This window comes from Elephantulus edwardii, unplaced genomic scaffold (genome assembly GCF_000299155.1).
Source record: "Elephantulus edwardii isolate Elephantulus edwardi_28Jun2011 unplaced genomic scaffold, EleEdw1.0 scaffold00051, whole genome shotgun sequence".
NCBI lineage: Eukaryota > Metazoa > Chordata > Mammalia > Macroscelidea > Macroscelididae > Elephantulus > Elephantulus edwardii.
In genome coordinates, this window is record NW_006399801.1 from 16,435,993 (window position 1) to 16,458,671 (window position 22,679).

Consider the following 22,679-nt stretch of genomic DNA (forward strand, 5'->3'; position numbering starts at 1 on the left):
GGAGGGCAGGCGCAGGAGGGGAAGGCCCTCTGGGAGATGGATTGATTCGGTGACTGGGGCAATCAGGATGAGTGTGTCAGAGGCAATGAGATTGGCACAGGACAGAGCAAAGTTTAGAGCTGTTGTACATAGGGTCGCTATGAGTCGCAAGCGACTCGACGGCACATAACAACAAATCTAGAACAATTGTTCTAGATGCCTCTGGAGACTGTGGTTCTAAACCCCCAAGCTCCAAGACCTCATTCTTTTAGGATGTTTGTTCATGGCTAAAAAGTTTTCAAAAATTTGTTGCCTATAGGCTCTCTTTGGATATGTCTGTAGCATCTATGAAAATGCACATACACTACTTGTGTAGAAATATCCTCTGCCAAACCTATATAAACACTCCTTGATATTCCTGTTCAACTTTTGGGGAGTTACTTGTCATAGTTAATGTGTGTGTGTGTCAACTTGGCTAGGCTAGGACTCTGTGGTTTGACAGACATTAGAATGATTGTTTTTCCATGGTAGAATGTAATAATTATAATTGTCCATTTTGTGATCTTGGTATGAGCAGCCAATCAGTAGTAGACAGCCAACCATTGGAAAGTTGATTGATTTCCTTGGAGATGTGACCTATATCCAATGTGAATATTCTTGCAAAATTTATTTTCTCTAGATCCTCCTTCTTACTTTTCATCCTCTGACCACCAATTCTTGGCATGAGGCCAGCTCTGGCCTACTTATTGTGGGCTCATCACCCCTACAACCATAAGAGTCAGGAAAAGCTTCCAGCCTTGTGCCTAATCCATGGATTTGGGATTCACCAACCTCCTCAAGTGCATATAAATTTCTCTCTCTCAATTTCCTGTCTCTTATGTAACTACTTTACTCGAGTTGCTCCTCTGGAGAACCCAACCTAAGTAGTATTGTAAATAGATCAGTATATTCCTGTCTAGTGGCTAGTAATCTCTGACTAAACTTTGAACTTGGTAGAATTAAGGCTCATTCAAAGTTTGGACTTCGGGATCAGTGAATACATTTTTGAATTTCCGATGTCTGCATTGTGTCTGTTTGTTGCCTAATGCTTGATTGAACTTATTATGTTAGATACCTTGTCCAGTCATCTTTGTCAGACGGAGTGATGATTAACTCCCAGGAGCTTCATGACAAACCCTAAAATATGTTACTTGCCTACTAAATTTGGCCTTGAGAAGAGACTGAGATAATCAATGAGTGAGTACAGCCTTTGGGAATTAAGCCGCTGCTCTCTGATTTTGTGAACCCAGGCTCTGAGCATAATGTTATAAAAGGTGAGTATAATAATAACAAATACAGTGACCCTGAAAATGCTGAGGTCAGTGATGACAGAGTTGTAGCCCTAAATGCAGCAATGTGGTGGAGGAGGCCAGGCCTCCCAAGCCAGAGAGAGACCTGGACAGACTTACAGACTTATTTCTTATTTATTGAAAGACTCTGAACAGGTAATGTTAACCTCTCGGTGCCTTAGTTTCTTTTTCTGTAACATGGAGCTGTCTGTCAGTAGTGTACCCTGAGAGTCCCTGTTTGGTAAGGTTGTTTGAGCATTTGATTTCAAACTGAAGGGTTGGTGCTTGGGGTCCCCCCAGAGGAGCTCTAGAGAAAGGCCTGGTGATCTACTTCTGAAAAGTCATGGCTTTGAAAGCCCTGGGGCTCACAGTTCTATTCTACATAGACGGGGTCACCATGAGTCAGAATTGCTTTATGATGAGGATGTCTGGTTTGTTTTCTGATAGAGCCATGTAGAGTTTTTAAAGGAGCCTTGTTGATCCAGTGGTTTAATCATCCTTATTAATAAAAATGTTGATGCTTCAAAGCTTCCAATTACTCCATTGGAGAAACACAAAGTCATCTGTTTACATGAAGATATACAGCCTTGGAGACAACGTGGGTCTTTCCACTCTATCCTATAGGACCTCTCTATTTAAGTCGGAACCCACTTACTGCCAGTGGGCTTGGTTTTTGAGTGTTGAGGCTAGGGATTTTCACAGACTGCACTAAATTAATACTTGAAACAATCATCATCAATATCTTGTTCATTTGGCCTCAGAAGGGTTTACATGAAGATTATCCCTTTTTTTGCAGATGAAGAACTGATCAGACTTTGCAAACATAGAACCCTCTGACTGCAATTAAGTTGACTCTGACTCACAATGACCTTCTGTCAGGTTTCCTCAGCTTTACTGGAGGACGCTACTCATCTTTCTCCCAAGGAGCCATGGGTGGATTTGAACTGTCAGAGCTGAATAGTTTTTGATTAGCAGTGCAATTTGCCATGAACCCACCAGAGTTCCCAAGTGACAGACCACTGGCTATGAAAGACTTACCTGTAAGTCTGCCCAGTACCCTGCATGCCCTTACTCCCTGAAATAAACTCTCTTTGGGTTGCATATCCTCTCTGTACCATGGTTAAAATATGTGTCCTTTGGAGTTTTTAAATTATAGTTTGGGTTTTATTTACTTATTTGATTGAATTACATTTTCTTTTTTTTTTTTGTTTGTTTGTTTGTTTTGTTTAATAGTTTAATCATACCCAAACCTTCCTGAATTCTTGAGCAGGTTTGAAATTCAGGGTTGAGATGGTCTGGTAAAAGCAGATCCATGAAGAAGACATTCTGTACAGCTGAGATACCCGGCATGTTGCAAATGCTGTTGGTGGGAAAAGGTGTGCCTTGTTTTATCTTTGTAATTGTAGCAGATTTAATTTGATAGGCTAGACAAGCCTATTTCATCTCATACAATCAGTAAAATGGTTCTTCTGGGTGTGTGATTAAGATTATGGGGCTGTGTCAGGGAGAACATTTAAAAGCTTGGCTAATGTGTGTATATTAAAGTTCTGATTACTTTCATTTTTAGGAAGGTTTATTTTTAAAAGCTATATGTACCTGACTTAGTGGGTCAAAAATGATGATATTTTGGCGCATTGTGGAGACATTTTCTTTTGGGAAGCTTTACAGGTTAGGTTGCTGTAAAATCTTTTCTGAGTCATAATGTGTCTTAGAGTAGAATGCTGCTCTACAGGATTTTCAGTGACTGATATTTTGATTCAGAAAGGCTGACCAAGTCCATTATGTGAACTTGCACTTCTGGGATTTTGCTATAGCCCAGGAGGGCCTTCCTTTTTTCTTTTCCTGCTGATCTTGTGCTTTACCAAGCATGATGACCTTCTCCAAGGACTGTCCCCTCTTGAAAAAAAATGACCACAGTTGACTTTGGACTGTTGGTCCCTGTTGGCACAAATGGTTTGCTTGGACTGCTGATTAGAAGTGAGGTGGGTTAGAGCCCACCCAGTGAGGCCAACGAAGAAAGGCCTGGTAGTCAGCCTCGACGAAGATTAGTGTTAAGAAACCCCTGTGCTGACTATAATGAAACACACATTTCAGAGGTAGGTACTGCCACTTTAAAAATGTTAGCTACTGATAAGATCGCTCATTACAGTGATTTTTCACTTAGTGTGTTCCTATTTAAGATTTTTGTGACAAGGATAGATTACTTGTGACTGGTAAGATTACTTGCTCTGAACCCTGCTGGAGGGTCAGCCATAGGTTGGTTCTGATTTGAGGCACACACCAACAGCTTAACATCTAAGACATCCTTGCAGAGGGAGCAGAGAACAGTGGTGAATTTTCTGTGGGGGCCACAGTGCCTCTATATGAATTCCAGCTTCATCGTTTATTAATGATGTAAACTTGTGCAACTTAAATTCTTTGTACTTCAACTTTCATAACTTGTAAAATAAGAAGAGTAATAGTACCTATCTCTTGTTTTGTATGGGTGTTTATATTATTTTTCATGTAAAGTGCATGCAACAAAGCATGTCACCTGATAAAGTATCGGTAAGTGGTAGATATTAAAAAAGAAAGAAAGAAAAGAAACCCCTGTGCCCAGTGCTGCTCTGGAAAGTGTGGGGCCACGCTGACTGAGAGGCAACTCAGCAGTGACAGGTTATTAGGTTTTGCTCCTATGGGAAGGAGTCTTCCAACTGAGCGAATGAGTCTGTGCCACTGACAGGGTGCTCGCCTGACCCCTCGGGCTTGTTCAGATCTGTCTGATGTCTCCACCAGGCTTCCCTCGTGGTCTTGCCAAGCCTGCCACTGGAATTTGTTTGGGAGGGTGCTGGCTGCAGTTGATTCAGACTGCCTTCGCCGGCCCGGTTTGACTGCGTCCTTCCACCCCACGTTTCTGAGCTCTTGCTTTTCTCTCTGGAACACAGCCAAGAAATTTCTCATGAACCCACTTATTATGGTTTACTTCATTTTCTATGGGCTCAGTTTGTGTTGTTTAATTTGCATGTACCCTTTGTACTGTGTTGGGGATAGAAATTATATATGCGTATACTACTTTAAATGCTTATTTTATAGATTTTTTTTAAGGAGATAATAATTATGTGGTGGAACATGCGGCAGATTATATTCCGTAGAACTGGGTTACAGGGTGAAGCTGCCGTTGTTTTACTACCTGAAGCCAAGCAGTTACCCTAGTCCTTCAGATTCAGATGAATGTGTTATCAGCAAAATCTCATCTTTTTCTTTGCGATTTGAGTTTTTGTTTCTATTTTGGAAAATGGCGCCACATGCGCCTCGAGACCGTAAAACCCAATGGCCAGGCTCTTGGAAGAGAAAGCAAGATAAGTGGGCTCCCCTCTCCCTGAACATTGCTCATTAAACCAAACCAACTCACTCCATTTCTGTTGAATGTATTACAATATATGGCATATATTTGGGTTTCTGAGGCTGTAAATCATTATGAGAGGAGACTGCTGTCTTTCTCTTAAGGAACAGTTGGTGGATTGGAAACGTAGATATTTTGATTAGCAGTCAGACGTGTTCCACATTATGTTACCAGGGTTCCTTTTATTACTCATTAGAAACTTCCCAATTTTATCATAATAATTGTTACCATCACCCATCTGTGTTTGTCATATTGTGGTGTCCCATGTGCTGCTCTGATACTGGAAGGCTACACTTGTTACTGTTTACCATCGAGTCAGAACTGACCCATAGCTGACCCTCCGGCAGGTTTTCAGAGGCAGTTAATCTCATGGGAGGAGATTGCCCATCCTTCTCCTGTGGAGCAGCTGGTGGATTTGAACTGTGTGCCTTTGGAACGGTAGCACAGTTTCTTGAACTAGGCCACCAGAGCTCCTTACACTGCTAGTCCTCAACTTCAGCCAGGTTGATATTTAGGTTTCAGTAGTGCTTCTAGACTAAGCCAGTCTAGGGAAAAAAGGCCCCTTAATCTAGCTCTGAAACTTAGCCATTAAAAACTTTATGCCCCACCAGAGTAGGAATCCATTGCTGGAGGCTGCCATGTTTGGGGAAGGACAGCTTTGGGGGTGATGGAGACCTTTGGTGGGGTGGGCTGACATGACAGCTGCAATGATGGACTTGAACACGCTGGCTGTTGTGAGGCCACTGCAGGACCAGGTAGCATTTCCTTGTGGTGTCCATACCGTCACTTGAGATAGAATCAACTCAATGGAACTTATCTATCTGTCTAACATTAATTCATTAAAATGGAATTTATTTGAATTCATTACAAGAGAACTCATGAGATGTTGGGTCTTATAACTACAACTACCGGTGTGGTTGGTCCTTCTCACTTTACCATTAAACTGAACCACCAAACGGGCTCTTCTTAGGCCACCTCATCATACTCCTCACCTCCTCTTTCTCCAATACACTTGAACAGACCCCTCAAACTCATTGCCATGAGTTGACATTGACCCATAGCTGACCCTCCAGTGAGTGTTCAGAGGCTGTAAATCACATGAGGCATGTTTGCCAAGCTTTTACCATCGTGCCAGCTGGTGGATCTGAACCACCAGCCTTCGAGTTGGCAGCACATCTTCCTGCCTGCTAGGCCACCAGAGCTCCCTCCAACATGTATAGATCTGGAATTCTATGAAATTAGAAAGAAAATAAAAATGAATGATGAAAGCAGGCATTCTTAGATAGGTGAGCACTCCTTGCCTGCACAGCTTTTCTGGATCCTCACTTCTCCCGCTGTCTCAGCCAGAGACTCTTTGGGGAAGACATACGTCAGTTAAGGCCCCCCTGTGCCCTGATGGAAGGGGCCCTATAACTAGTCCTTTAATACGTTGCCACACACTTTTAAATTGACATCCATGCTTAGAAACACTTTCCCCCCCAATTGTTTATGACTGTTGTGTGAAATTGAACGTCAGTCGTATGTTTGGAAGTGACAGTTAATTAAAATGTGTGGGACGGATATAGCCGTCATTTGCGGCAACATGTTGTACTGTAGCCATTAACCGAATACCACCACCAAAACATTGGCAAGATTAAAAATACTAACATTATTTGAGATATCAACTTGGATTATTCTCTCATTGAAAATTTCCTGGAGTGTTTGTTGTTGTTGTTGCTATGTGTCATTGAGTCGGAACTGGCTCACAGCTGACCCTCCAGCAAGTTTTCAGAGGTGGTAAATCACTCAGATGAGATTGCCTGTCTTCCTTCTACGGAGCAGTTGGCGGATTCGAACTGCCCGCCTTGAGTAAGGAGTTGGCAGCACAACTCCTATTCACTTGGCCACCAGTGCTCTCTTTCTGACTGTTTGTTGTGATGGTTCTGTACTGTCAAGTCGGAACTGACTCATAACTGATCATCCAGAAGGTTCTCAGAGACCATAAACTGCATGGAAGGAGATTGCTCATCTTTCTCCTATGGAGTATCTCATGGATTTGAACCATATGCCTTTGGGTCAGCAATACAACTCCTTACCACTAGGCCACCGGAGTTCCCTTTTGAGTGTTTGTTGTTATGTGCTGTTGGGTTGTTCATGGCTCATAGTGACTCTATGAACAACTGATCTGAACCATGTCCTATTTCCTACCATGCTTATCGCTTCTCACAGGCATGAGCCCATTGTGACAGTTACTGTGCCACTCAGTCTTATTAATGGTCTTCCTCTCCTTCACTGACCTTTCCAAGTATGATGTCCCTTTTTAAGGAACAGGCCCTCCTAACAACATGCCCAAAGTATGTGAGACACAGTTTTGCCCTACTGGCCTCCAAGAAGCACTTTGTCTGCACCTTCTCCAAAACATACCAGTTTGTTCTTTTGGCTGGGCATGTGCCCAGTGTAAGCCCTGGTAACTTTTGCATCTCTAACCAACAGGGCATGTATTTAAAGTTCCTGTATCACTGAAGGGGAAGCTGTAAGTAACTTGCTTTCAGTTTTTCTGTTGGTTGTTGGTGGAGCCTTGACTTGAACTGAGTATTCTTACTTCATGGTCTTGCTTCTTCTATGTTGAGATAAAGTCTCTATTATGACAGTGCTCTCTCCAGACCAGCTTTACCAAGGGCCCTGTTGTTGTTGTGAGCTGCTGAGTCAATTCTGACTCATGACTGCTGTAATGAAAGAGCACTGCCCCCTCGGATGTTCTAAGCTTTCCTCTTTAACCTGAAGCAGATTCCAGGTCTTTCTCCTGCAGATGCTCATGGTGAATGAGAACCAGCAGCATTTTACCTAGCAGTGAGTGCTTCATCATTGCACCTCTAGGGATCTTTCAAAGGCTAAGTATTACAAGGCAGTCCTGGCTCCACATTCTTTGGAAAGAAGGCAAGACTGAAGATTACAACTCGAATCCTCATCTTCTTCATTTAGTTACTCAGCTTTATCCTGTGATATTGCCAATAATAATTATTATGGTTTACTGCTGCCATGCAGAGAGGTGTTTGCAAGATCCCACACCAGGGAACACCCAAATGCTCCCACCCCCGCGGACCACATGCACCTCTTGGGTAAGGCGCTCGCAGCTTCACAGTCACACTGTGTGGGAGAAGCCGGCATCTGGCCCCATATGGTTATTGCCAGTTACTCTTGGATGCTAAGGTTTCTGGACCTTCCTGTGCCTCCGCTGTTACCTTTATCCTCTGGTTGCACTTCCTTCCTTTCCCTTTCACCCTTCTAGTGGAAGCCAGCTACAAAGCTGGCTTGAGTTAGAAGTATGTGGGTCACCCATGAGCCTTGAAACTTTGGCTTTGGCATGTTCAATCAAAGTTGTTCTGCCAGCAGATCTAATTTAGGGCAATGGAAGCAAAGGGAGTTTTAAAATCATGGAAAAACATAATTGGAAGATAGAGCTAGGAAGCCAGAGAAAATGAAATTGAAGACTATTATTTTAGCGTTTGAGGAAATTGAAGTCCCTGGATTTTAAGGAGTTTGCCAAATAATTAGTCTCTGTATATTCTGCAGGTGGTATTTAAAGGCAGTTGAGAGTATTCTCTTGAGTCCCTGAGTAGCTCAAATTGGTAAGGGCTAGGCTGGGCTGCTAACTAAAAGATTGATAGTTCAAGTCTATCCAGAGACACCTTGAAGAAAGGCCCGGCAGTCCACTTCCATTGAAAATCCTATGGAATATGGGTTGACACAAGTCAGGATCAATGTATTGACAGCTGTGTTGGAGAAGAGTACTGAATATGCCATGGTATTTTACCATGAGAACAAATGGAAGTCTGTCCAGAAGTGAAACCACAGTGCTCCTTGGAAGTAAAGATGGTGAAACTCCATCCCTTATATTTTGGGCCTGTTGTTAGGAAGCGCCAGTCCCTGAAGAAGTGTATCTTGCTTGGGAAGGTGGAAGGTCAGCCTAAGAGAAGAAGACCCTCAATAAAATGGATTGACACAGTGACTGTAACAATGGACTCAAGTATATCAGAATGATGATGAGGATGGCACAGGATAGGACAGGGTTCAGATCTGCTGTTCATAACATCGTGATGAGTCCCAGCCCACGCAACAGAACATACCAACAACAGCAATAGAGCCTTCTTGGACTCTTTCCAATAGACTACATTTTTTTTTAAAAAGGAATACCTCTGCTTATTTGTGAGCTAGTCAGTTTTCAGGTAGTGAAAAATATGTCCGAATTCTCTAAGTTTGGTTGGTGCGAGGTTTAATTTTAAGTAGCGAAATTTTCTCATGTCATATCCAATTTAATGAGGGCTTGCACTTTAAGAAAGAGTGAACCATGTTGTGTTGTGTTTATTTGTTTGTTTGTTTTTTTCTGGAAGAGAAGGAAGGCCTTGTTTGGGGCTGAAGTGGAACTTTTCAGAGCCTGACAGTGTTCCAAAGGAGAACCTCAGATCACCAAGCTGGGGAGGGAGTGGGCTGGTGCATATTTAGACTTTTTAAAAGTTTAAAATATATATATAAATAAATTGATCTTGCCAGTCAGTAGGTAGCCAACTGAAAAGTGTATTTATGAAGTCTCTTCTGAATTTCCATAGCGACACCATAGGATTAAAGGGGGCTGTACTTGGAGAAGCAATTATGCTAGGAAATCATCTTTTTATTTGGATTCAGATAATTTGACTGTGTTAATTAACACCCCAGTTGGGCCTCACCTAACTTGGCAAGATGAACACGCTTTCCCCAGTCTTGCTGCTGGTACACTGTTGCTAGGTGACAGCAGGTTGGTGTGAGTGTTTCATACCTTGTACCTGGGTACCCACTCTTCCTTTTCTACCAGTGCTATTTGAAGGTGATGTATATCCCCTGTCTCATGTCTTAAAGCCATAACATTTGCAGACCTTGTCAGTTCAGCAGATTGAAATCTTTTTGCAAGAAAGGCTTGAAACACATACACACCCACACATAACAACAGCAAACCTGTTGCCATCGAGTGTGTTCTGACTCGGGCCATCCCATGTGTGAGATGGTAGAACTGTGCTCCAGAGCTTCATTTTGGGTGTGAACCGACTTGATGATAACTGAGAACAACATAGCCTTTTGACAAAGCTTAGTCAGGGAGCACTGCTGTGGCACATCTTGTCCGGTCTTAGAAGAAGCAAGAACATGAAGCAAGCAGACCTGGTTCAAGTGTTGTTATTGTTGTTGTATACCGTAGAATTAGAACCAACCCATAGCTCACTCTTCGGGAGGCTTTCAGAGGCAGTTAATTTCACGGGAGGAGATTGTCCATCCTTCTGTTACTGAGCAGCTAGTGGCCTTAAACTGAGTTTTCAGGATTGCAGTGCAGCTTCTTGCCACTAGGCCACCAGAGCTCCTATGACCACTTGTCTGGTCCTAGGAGAAGCAAGAACATCAAGTAAGTAGACCTGGTTCAAGTGTAGACCACATTAACAGACCATATTAATTGAATAACTTAGGGCAGGTCCCTTGCCAGGCCTTTCTCCAAGGCTGCTTCTGGGTGGAAGCAAACCTCCAACCTTGCAGTTAGCGGCCAAGAATGTTGCCAGCCACCCTAGGACTCTCCTTTTGAATGCAGCTGCCTAAATTTAGTCAAGATGAAGACCCTTGAACAGAAGTCCAGAAGATTCTAGCTTAAGGAGGGCATACTTGTCTTTGAGGATACATTTATATGGAATTTTAAAAGTCAGCTATTGCATTGCTCATAAAAGCAAGATAAAAATAGAGTTAAAATCTTTGGGGGAAATAAGCTTATTTTAAACTCTCCATAGTTCTTCATTTCTGGTATAAATTCAGCTGACAAAAGGTAAAAATATATTTAACCCTTTGTGACCTTTTCACCACACACTCAATTTTGTTTTCCATCATGTATTTATTTGTTCTATATGTAGTCCTCTTTTGTCCATTAAACCAGCTCTTGCTTAGATATTCATTGTAGTTTTAAGAGTTCCATGGTTTATAGTTTACAAAATATTTTTAAACAAATTGTTTCATGTGAAGTAATCAATGATTATTTTTGTAACTAATGTAATTTGTCATTGTCCCCAGGTTTAGTCTTGTTTTGGGATAATTTTGTTGTTGTTGTTGTTGTATGCCATAAAGTCACCCATGATTCATAGTGACCTTATGTACTACAGCTTTGAAGCCTGCCCTATCCTGAGCCACTCTCACTGTCTTTGACATACTTACCCACATTGTCCCAATTACTGTGTCAGTCCATCTCATTTGGGGTCTTCCTCTTCTGTACTTCCCTCCACACTTCCAAGCATAATGTCCTTCTTTAAGCACCGTTCCCTCCTAGCCATGTGCCCAAAATATGTGAGACAGAGCTTAAACATCATGGTCTCCAAGGGGTAACTGGGTTTCACCCTCTCCAGGAAAAACCTGTTTGTTCTCTTGGTGGGCCATCATATGTTCAATATTCTTCTCCAGCACCACAACTCAAAGGTATAGATTCTTCTTCTATCATCCTTAGTCATTGTACAGCTTCCTGATGCATAGCAATTAATTGCAAAGACCATGGCTCGAATCAGGCACACCTTAATCTCTAGACTGACATTGGTACTCTTTTGCACTTTGGAGAGGTTCCCTAACAGGAAATTTCCCCACTGCAATTTGTCTTTTGTGCCTGACTGCTTAGGATAATGTTCAAAACAAAAGCCACCAGTGCCTCCTCTTCTGGGTGCATTACTTTGGTGTGGAAGGCTACGTTCATTTATAAATTCCATGCTTTGGAAGGGGCTCATCACTGCTTTTGTGTTCTTATATTTCCTAAATTCACTGTGGTTACTACCATGCCGATTGTGACATAGAAGGACTTCCTGTGGGTCAGAGGAAAACTGTGCTCCACATGTTTTCAAGGACTGAGTTTTTCGAAGTAGATCTGCAGACTTTTCTTCAGAGGCACTACTGGGTGGACTCAAACTCCAGCCTTTCATTTAGCAGCTGAGTATTAACTATTTGTACCATCCAGGGACATGTCTAGAATTCATTTATGCGACTTACAAAGCAAAACTAGTGTATTGTGTAGAGGAGCTCTGGTGGCTTAGTGGTAAGGATTTGGACTGCCAACCTAAAGATGTGCAGTTCGAATCCACCAGCTACACTGTATGAGAAAGATGGGCAATCTTCTCCCAAACCATTTATTCCATTGAACATCTGCTGGACAGTCAGCTATGGATTGGTTTTTAACTCAATAGTATAGTTTCAGCTCAAGAACAGCAACAGTGGGTTTTCAGAACTGAATGTCAACAAGCAGGGAATTTAGATGAGTGATAGGGTACTTTCTATACTAGTAATTTGTCTAGTGCTGTATAGGTTGGGGATATGCAAAACTACATTTTTCCCTGAAGGGAGAATGAAGTCTTCTGTAGAAATAGATCTTTTGGTGTAAGAAGACATGGTGCTCTGTGAAGCTTGTGGCTACTACTTGGATGCCTTTTGGATTCCAAGGTTAGGAAGGGATTTTGGCCTGTGTGGTCAGAAGCCTTTTTATATATACAGAGCAGCACTGACTGGAAAGAGCAGATTTTATGTTAATCACACATTGTTGGGTAGCTTTAGACTCGAGGATTCAAGATGTAGGAGAGGCTTTCTCCAGAAGCACTTAGATTGTTATTGTTAGCTGTTGTCAAGTTATTCCTCGACTCCTGTGCCAGCCCAGCCCTGTGCTGTCTGTGTGATCAGATCTGGATTGTACCAGTATGATCCATGCCATTTTCACTGGTATTTGGATGTAGACAGACTTCCCCCACCTCACTCTGTCTTAGTCTGTAAGTTCCATTGGAATCTGTTGAATTTGTAGCAACACACCAGTCTCCACTAGTAGCTAGATGGTGGCTGCCTATGAGGTACATTGGCTGGGAATGGATACTGAGTCTTCATCTGCTGTTGAAAGAGATTCTAAGAGAAGGATTCTATCACTGACCTACCAAGGCCTCATTAGCAAACACAACCAGTGACTGCAAGGTTGGTTCTGACTCATAGCCATTTCATGTCTCTCAGAGCAGAATTGTGTTCTGTGGGGTCTTCATGGCTGTGACTGCTGGAGAGCCGATTGCCAGGCCTTTCTCCTGAGGCACCTCTGGGCAGATTTGAACTCCTACCCTTTACTTAGTACTGGCACTTTACTGATTGTGCCACTCAGACTCTGAGAAGTAATTTACAGAAAACTTTTCTTTTTTCCCCCATGTGTTTTCAATTTACAGGAAATTTAGACTTCATGTTTTTAGGCCTAAGAGAATGGAGAGGAGGTGGGCACAAATTAAGTTCACTACAACTTATATTTATGAAGTACCCACCATATGTTAGAAGGGGCGCTGGTTATATGTTCAGCTTTTAACCCAAAGGTGGGCAGTTCAAAATTACCAGTGACTCGGAGAGAAAGAAGGGTGTTCTCCAGTTAAGATTCACAGCCTCAGAAACATGATGGACAATCACCATGAGTTGGAATTGACTTGACAGCAATAGATTTGATGTTTCTGTGTATCACATCTTAAGCTTCTGAAGGGTTCAAGAGGAGCAAACCCATTGGTCCCCATTCCCTGTCCCCTACTTAGCATGTGTGTGTGAGAGAGAGAGAAAGAGAGGAAGAGAGAGGAGAGAGGGAGAGGGAGAGAGACAAGTGAGAGTGAGTGAGAACAGCTCTCTTAGTCTTCTAATCATAAATGAAATAATATTAGAAAGAAGAAAAAAATAAATATGGCATTCCAGAGTTAAAAAAACCACTTCTTAGATTATGGCGAGCCCAGGAAAGCTGTGGAGACTGTCACATGGGCTGGAGAGTACTTACATTCTTTTTCCAGTAAATGATTTGTGATTTTCTCTTTGATAAGTTGCCCTGAGCTTGAACACCCTTCCTGTCCTTCTAAGTAATGTTTCTTATGATCGTCTAGCAGAATCACTGATGTGGTCATGATAAGCTTAGCTTGCTTTTGTATTCTTTCTTTCCATCTGCCCCCTGCTCATCTTGATTATCTCTTAAGGACAGTGCGATCTACTATTCTAAAGCTTAGTTTAGTGTCATCTTCTCCAAAGCCCCTTCTTGATTATTTTCATCCAAAACAACACAAGCTTTAGTGAGTGCATGGAACCCAAGGCTGTGCTCCAATCCTTGAGAGCTTTACTGTTCCTGAAACCAGCACGTACTTTCCTTTGAGTTCACCACAGGGTCTCAGCCATCAAATATTGCACATGTAGAAAAATGCATTTTAAAAAAGTAGAAATGTTATATTCTACTCTTAAGCCCCTTGACAGTCTCTTCATGGTGGTGAAATACAAGAAGAATTAATTAAATAATGGCTAGCATTGAGAAAAATAGGAATTTCAGGATACTTGATTGTGCTTGTGTGAAACCTAGATATAGACCAAGAAGCAGTTGTCCAAACAAAACAAGAGAACAATGTATGGCTTAACATCAGGAGAGGGATGCATCAGGGTTGTATTATTTTTTTATACCTGGATTCTGGTTATTGGTAGGTGCTGTATAGTCACATACAACTCATAGTGGCCCCTATGAACAACAGACCTGAACACTTTCTTAGCCTGTGCCATCCTTTTCACCCCCACCACACTTGAGCTCATTGTCACAGTTATATTATCAGTCTATCTCAGTGAGGGTCTTACTGTCGCTGACCTTCCGTCCTTTCCAAAGAATAGTCTTTTGTAATAAATGCTCAAAATATGTCAGAATAAAAGTATCCATCCTTGTTTCTAAGGAGCACTCTGGTTGTACTTTTTCTAAGACATAACTGTTCTTTTGGCAGTCCATAGGATATTCGTACATTTCTCCCAACACCACGACTCAAAGACATTGATTACTCTTCTGTCATTATTACAAATATGTCTCAAATGACTACGCAGGACAGAAGGAGAATTGATTCCTTTGAGCTGTGGTGCTGGAGAAGAGTATTGAATGTACCATGGACTGCTAGGAGAACAAACAGGTTCATCCTGGAGATGGTGAAACCAGGCTGCTCCTTGGAGGCAAGGATTCTGAAGCTTCATCTGACATACTTTGGACATATTGTAAGGAGGGACAGGTCCTTGGAGAGGGACATCATGCTTGGGAGGGTGGAGGGACAGTGCAGGAGGGGAAGACCCTCTATGAGGTGGATTGATTCAGTGACTGGGGTAATAGTAGTAGGTGTGTCAGAGACAATAAGATTGGCACAGACTGAGCAGGGTATAGGGCTGTTATACATTGGGTTGCTATGTGTTGCAGGTGACACGATGACACATAACAACAACAACCAACATGTCTCAAAACTCATACTCGTTACCTCTGAGTCAGAACCACCTCATAGCTGTCCCTCTAGTGGGTTTTTGAGATGCTGTTAGTCACATGAGAGGAGATTGTCCGTTGTTCTCCAGTGGAGGAGTTGATGAATTTGAACCACCAGAGAGGCACTTCCTTCCCATTAGCACCTTAGATACCTGTGTACTACGCCAGATGATGCCAAATGGTTCTTGTTCAAAACACATCCTAACTCCCTCTTTCTATCCCACTTCTTTATGTGTCTTTTTATGCCTTCTTTTCATAGGTACCTTTTATTTATTTGCCCATCATTTATTGGTTAATTAATGTGTCAAATATTGTTGTTGTTGTTGGTGGTGGTGGTGGTAGTAAGTGCCATCAAGTTGTAGGCAACTCATAGCAACCCTATGAATGAAAGTCCTTGACACTTGCATGCATTTCTTTCATCCTTTCTCCAGGTGTCAAATATTATACTTTGTAAAATAAATAAAGGCTAGCTTTTATTCACCACACTAATAATATCAGGATATCAACTTTTGGAACTAGACATCTGCTTCTTTGTACACACATATGCGCACATGCAGAGTGAGACAGACAGACACAGACAGACAAAGTGGTCGTACAGATGATTAATGTGGTCAATTGCTAATTGAAAAGTTGTGGGTTTGAAGTCTGACAATCTCCTTTTAAAAAATCAACTGCTGAAAACAAGTTGTCCTCTGGCATACACAGTACTACTTTGATTCATATTCATTCTCTGTCTTTCTGCCTCTGTCTCTCTCTAATGAATCATGATTTTCATCATGTTTATTCCTACTTTTATTTTCCTGAAAGTTCATTTTTCAGAGTAGTACTCCTAGGTTGTAACTCTGGCTGGCATTTGGATAATTCTGACTCTTTCAATGGATATGATGTTTTGACTTTTGTATTCCATGTTTTTGGGAAAACCTCTTTAAGTAAAATTCAGTATCCATGACTTGGCACAGCTGTTATCTTCTAAAATAATAATGTTCTATTAGTCTTATCAATTTCATCCATGAATGCAGTGACCTTTTCAGGTAGCCCCTCACTTGTCACTCCAGATCTGCTCTTTGTAGATTGGGTGTTCTTCCCCCACCCCATTTTCTTTCATCTGCCACCTGATACTTCCTATAACAGGCTGGCCATTTTAAATTTTATTTCATAAAACTTATGTTTAAGAATGACAGTCAAGCCCAGTAGAGCAATGGACACTTGATTGCTTTCTGAAGAACTTGTTTAAGTTAGTCTGTTTCCTTTAAAGTTTTTCAAAACTGTGATATGAAAATTGTCCTTGGGAAATTCAGCTTACCTCAGTGATATTTCCAGGGGGAGGGGAACCAGATGGTGTGGAGTCGACGTTGACTCATGGCAACCGCATGTTTGTCAGCATAGAACTGTGCTTCATAGCATTTCCAGTGGCTGGGGGGTTGGGGGTTTATCAGCAGAACGTTCCTCCAAGGGGCCTCAGAAATTTCAGGTGGGATGGTACTTGTACTTCCAACCTTTTGCCTAGCACATTCTTTATTTGCATCATCCAGGAACTTCCATGGGGAGTTTCCTAGAGGGGGTCTTACTGTTACTTCCACTGTGTTGGCAATTTTCATTTTTTTGATCCAGAATAATGGATGCTTGGACATTCATTATACAACTAGTCTCATTGAGATCCAATTTGAGTCTAATTCGTAGTGACCCTCCCTAGGGTTTTTAAGGTTATAAACCTTTATGGAAGAACTGCCCATCATTTTATGTGAGAATGGTTCGTGGGTTTAAACCCTGTTTAGGAGCCCCAGATATTTTATAATTTGCCGCCAAGGCTCCTTATTCATAATTTTAAACATATTTTTATATATCTGAAATATTATAAAATGCGCTTTAAAGAAATGATAGCTTGTTGAGATTTGGCACTTATTTTTTCCTCTCTTTTTTTAAAAAAATTCTTTTATATTGATCTGCATACAAAATTCATATACATTGTGTTTCAAACTTGCCTTCCATACAACATTGCATTCCATACAAGCATTCCCATACATTGTGTCTTATAAAATTAATCTCCATTGAATAATGCCCACCATTCCCCCATCTTTTCAGGTCCCCACAGGATCTTTCCCATTTCCTTTACCTGCTCCCTCCATCCCTTGGCACTTTTTTGGTCTCCTTTTTAAAATGAGATGTACAAGAATTAGGTTTTCACTTGCCGAACAACTTTCTTTACTAGGTTGGGATTTTTTGTTTTTGATTGGGTTTGTGTGTGTGTAATAGCAATTATTTAAGAATTTTTTTTTAATTTAAATCCTGTTAACAACAGTTTTCTTGTCGTGTGGGGTAAAAAAAAATTGATAGGAATTTTGCTTTCATCAGAGCAGTAAAGTTTGTGTGTAAAAAGTAAATTTTGCTATAGATGCGGGAAGCAGGATGCTGGGGCTTGGAATGACAGCTGGTGAGAGTTCTTGGCTTTGGCACTGGCTAAAGGGGAGAGTTAAATAGTAGGAGGAGGGGAGGAGAGAGGGAGCCAATGGTGGGCGGGGAAGAGCCACAAACCCTCCAACACACCCAAATGACCAGATTCATCATAGGACGAAACTTCACAAGTTACACCCACTCGCTCTGCCGCAGCTCTGGGAAGGCTGCTTGCTGCTTCCTCATTTCTGTTACTGGAAGTTGGAGCGATGTGAAGCTCGAAGGGAGAGAGACATGTGCGCCTCGTGGATCCCTGGTGAGCTGAATTTTAAAACCTATTCTTTATACCTGCTAACTTCTTTATGTTGGGAGGTAAGAGGAAGCCGCGGAACTTGGCTGGGGCCAGCGGCTCCTTGAGATCCGGAGCACCGGGGACCTGTGTGTTCGTTCCCCAGTCCTCTCTCCTGCCCTGGATTAGCCGGGCACCGTGTGGGTCTGCACATCTCCACGCAGCGCCCTGGGCGCGGGATGTTTCTCACTGCGCTGCCTTGGGACCTACATGTTTGTTCTGGCTTTTCTCCTCTCTCTGTTTACCTCCTGTAACTGAGAGAATCCCTTTGGAAGCTAGCTACCACTGTTTAGGCGGAAAAACTGCCACAGAAGATCATAGTGTCTATTTGTCTCAGCGTTCCGTAATTAAGCGGCACAGGGGTTGAAAGTGAGCCCCATAAAAGACCGCTGAGTCAGTGAGCTCTGTTGTCTTTTTTAAAAAAAGAAATGCCAAGATTTATACTGAAACTGTGGCGCCCGCAGACACCTGATCATTGGTCTGGAGTGAGGCTTCAGACGTCTCAATTCTGTGTCTTAGTTCAGCTAAAGGCACGAGCTGTGGAGTGGAGGTGTTCTTGGTTAGCTGGGACTTTTGGAAACTGTCAGCCGTTTGTGGCAGCTGGTTTACTTTCTTCAGAATTGATTGCTTGAGTAAATTCTACATGGAGTGAAGAGAGAGTTTGGGCACAAAGGTTGGGACCATGACAGAGGACACTTATTAAATGCAGCTAAGGATGAATTTGGCCCAAGATAACTTTTTAGGCAAACTTATTTTGAGGGAGCTCTGATGGCCTAGTGGTAAGAAACTGCACTGCAATCTCAAAGGCGGTTGCAATCCACCAGTTGATCCACTGGAGAAGGACTGGATGGGCAGTTTCCCCCCATGTGACTCAGTGCCTCTGAAAGCCTGCTTGAGGGTCAGGTATGGTTCCGTTCTGATTCTATGGGAATCAACAAGCACCACCTTCCTCTTTGGGGGGCTGGCACAGGGCGCTGTTGAGTTCTGTTACACATGGGTTTGCTGTATATCCCAGCGGGCTTCCTTCTAACAACAACAGTTGTAAGCTGTAACAACAGCTTTCGTTTTGACACTTGTGACTTTCATTACCTGCTGAAAAGTCTGATGGAGACTTTTGGCTTAATAGTTACCTTACGTACTTATTTCATATCTGAATATCTTATCAATAGTTTAGCAGACCCCTATGTTTTACAGTATGATTCCAAGGCTCCTTATTAATTGTTTGGTTGTTTCGTTTTTTTTTAAAAAAATTATATCTCTGGAAAATTTTGAAATGCATTTTAAAGAAATGATAGCTTGTTGAGATTTGACATTCGTTTTTATCTGCTTCTTAAATTGCTAAGTAACACCACACCCAAAAAGCTATGTTCTTTTCTAACAAGTCATACCAATTTTCTGAGAATTGTCACAGCAAGAAATAGAGATGAAGAATTGTATGACTATTCTAGTTTCTGAAACAGGTTACAGGTTGGTGACACAGTGGTTAAGGGATCAGTTACTAAGTGAACTGTCATCGGGGGTCTGTGGTCAGTGGTTTGAACCTGCTCACTGCTGTGCAGGGCAAAGATTTCAGCTTGGGAAACCCAAGGTGCTGTTTTCCCCTGCCTTGCTGGTTCACTGTGAATCAGAATAACTAGATGACAACAGGTAGGGGTTTTTTTGTTGTTGTTTTTTTTTTTTGTCTTATGTTGTTAGTTGCTAACGAGTCATTTCCAAATTATGGTGATTTCATCCATGGCAGAGTAGAACACCCCTCAGGGCTTTCAGAATTGAGGTCATGGAGAAAAGTCACCAACCAGCCCTTTCTTCCAGGGTTCTTTTTGGTGGGTCACCTTTTTGATTAGCAACTGAGTCTGTAACCAGGGACTTACTCTGTTTGCAATGAAACAAATCCTTAACTGTTGCATTGGTGTTTCTTCCAGGTCTGGGGTGGGTGTGATTGAGAGGAGGTATCATCTTCCTAAAGCCAAAGCAAGTGGTCCTATTTTCTCAGCACACTTTATTGTTCAACTTGTGGGGCGAGGCACAGAGGACAGGCTGCTGTGGCCAGGGCTTGTTTTGATTCCCCAAAAGTCAACTGCTTGTAATTCAGATCAGGCAAGTCAGTTCTGATACCTGGCTTGCTCGCACCCCTGGTTATAGTTCATCATGGACCCAAGGAAGGAAGGACAGGTGGACATGTTGCTGACGTGGTGTGCAGCCTTGAGTCCTTTCTAAAGAGCCCTTCAGCAACTCACTGTACACAAAAAAAGAACCACACTGGGGCTCGTGACAGTGCTAGTGGGACTGACTAATGGATCCACACTGAGTTTTACGGAACAAGAATCCTTACCCAGGGGAAAATGAATAAATTAATCACTGGGCAATGGTGTTGTGACATTGTCACATGGACTGTTAGAGCTCATCACCATGCAGATACTTGGGGTATCTTTTCATGACTGAGTTATTTTTGGCTTTGAATTTTTTGTGGCTACCGTGTCTTTTCAGCAATGGAAGGCATGCTGAAATCAAGGGGAAAAACTTTGGATTTGATGCAGTTGTCTGGGACATACATGTCTCAAGTGGATCCTAGTGGTAGGGTTGGTGAGGTGAGGCCCATTTTGTAAGATTTACATAGCTATACAAGTGAAAGTATGTATTACAGTTGGAAAGCAGCTTCTCAAGAAACCAGAGTTAGAAAACATTAGGGGGTGATATATGTCCCACATATCTTAAAACAGTTAATTCTGCTATACTGTTGTGAAAGTGTGAGAGAAAATGACAGTTACTATGTCATCACTCTTTCCTAGGGCTCCTTTTCCTCCTTTAGTAAATAACTTGGTTTGGCTTTGGCCATTTGGTTTTTAATTGAAGCATAAGCACTTACTAGTTTTTCTTGAGCTTGCCTGCTTTTTTAAAAATTCTGCCCAGTGGAACTCTCTGGCAGCCTTTAAGGCCTTTAGAAAATAGGCTAAGTTTCTTTGCAGCAAGGAAGAAGGCATTATGTGTTTATCTCTGTGTCATTGTCATAGATAACAATTTTCAGTTTTGTGAAAACATACTTTGTCTTCAGTATATGGAACACTTTGGATCCGACTGTTCCACAGTGGGTTTTATGTGTTCACTGGGACACACCCTGTGAAATTGCTTTAGAAACATCAAACTGGGACTTGCAGGAGATTTACAGGTAATTTTTGTGAATTGTAGGTGTTTTCAACCCACTTGCCAATGCAGATTTATATTTTACTAAGACAGAACAAATTTCCTGTAATGACTGAGGAAGAACATTTCATTTTGGTTTATATATAATGCTTGAGGCTTGGCGTTCTGAAACTTCCTCAGAACTTCTTTCTGAGAATGTCGCCATATGGGACAAGAACCTGGGAGTTAGGCGAACTTGAATTCCTGCTCTCTCACTTTCAACAGTGTGGCCTTTGAGAAGTTCCTTACGCTCTCTGAAGTTCACATTTCCACAACATGGAAATAATGAAAATGTCTATTTGTGCCCATTCTGACAACTCAGTGTGAACATCGTGGTTTGGCACAAAAGAGGCACATAGGAAATTGTACTTCACTGGGCGTTTTTTTCACTTAAACCTCTCTTGTTGGGTCTCCATCCTTGCCTTCCATCTAGGAGTGGAAATGGTTTTTGCAACAGAGTAAACAAAAAAACGTTTCCCCTTTTGTCCATCATTATGGGCTACCAGGATCATTTTCTATATTTTCACCTTATTATTTCTACTTTATTGCTGCTAAACTATCTGCGTATTTTCTCCTTTCCTTCCTGAGTTGTGGTGTTTTGTTTTGTTTTGTTTTTGTCCATCTTCAGATCATCTCTTCTTGAGATGACGTTGATGAACTGACTCATGCAGTGAGTTCTCTGCTCTGTTACTATTTTGCTTGCTGCTTTTCAGGTAGAAACAAACTGAATACAAAGCCCAAAGCTTGAGTCTGGGATGCAAGTTAGTGAGGTTGCTTCTATGAAGGCAATGTTTATTATGAAACAAAGATACTTAAAAATTTAACTCCGAGAAAGATGTTGATAATGGCTTTATCATTTCCAGATCACTTTCATTTTCTGAGAATGTTTTGCCCCCTGTTGGTGTCCCTGTGAATTTTAGGAGAAGTCATTGGCTCAAGGGTACAGAATTTTTGCCTTTACTGTAAGAGACCCAGGATCACTTCACAGCTCCTACCTTTCAGTCAGTAGAGACTTGTGCCAGATTCCTATGATGCTGAACAGCTCTTCCTGATTAAGATGGACTAGAAAGAAAGGCTTGGTGATCTACTTTCAAAGATTAGTCACAAGCCTTTGGATCTGCAACCAGTCAATTGCAGGGATGGCATGGGACCAAATAGCATATTATTTTGTTTTGCGTGGGATCACCATGAGCTGGAAGCTGATCGCTGTCCACAGTAACAATAAGGGATCAGATAGTATCATGACAGATTTTGCAGAGAAGAATGGAAAATAAAAGCATGGGTGGAAGAAGTGGGCTGATTAATGCTCCTTCACAAGGGAATATAGCATTATTGAAGTCATCCAGCCCCAAACCATTTGTTCTCTCTGGAGATTGTCACTTGAGATGGTAAGTATCGGGCCTAATCAGTCAGTATTTATGCAGTTAGTATTGCTAGGGTCTGAAGAGCATGGGGAGGGAGAGTGAGCAGAGAAGAGTCCACTTCTGCTTGGCTGCAGTGCTGGTCAAGGTCATGTGCTGCTTTGCCCACACAGCAGTGAATCAGCCTCAGGTGTGGACTTACTTTGAAGAGGCCGGACTGACCAGCTGCTTGTGGCCTGGCCTGTCTGCGGTGACCCGTTCCTCTGACCAACAGCAAGGACAATGCTGTTTTTTTCTGTTTGTGATTTTTTTTTCTTTTTTGAGCGGGAGAACAGAGAACAAGGAGGCGTTCTCATGATTATTTTGCAACACCATCCCTCCACGTTGTTACTTTGATGTCGATACTTGAGAACAAATA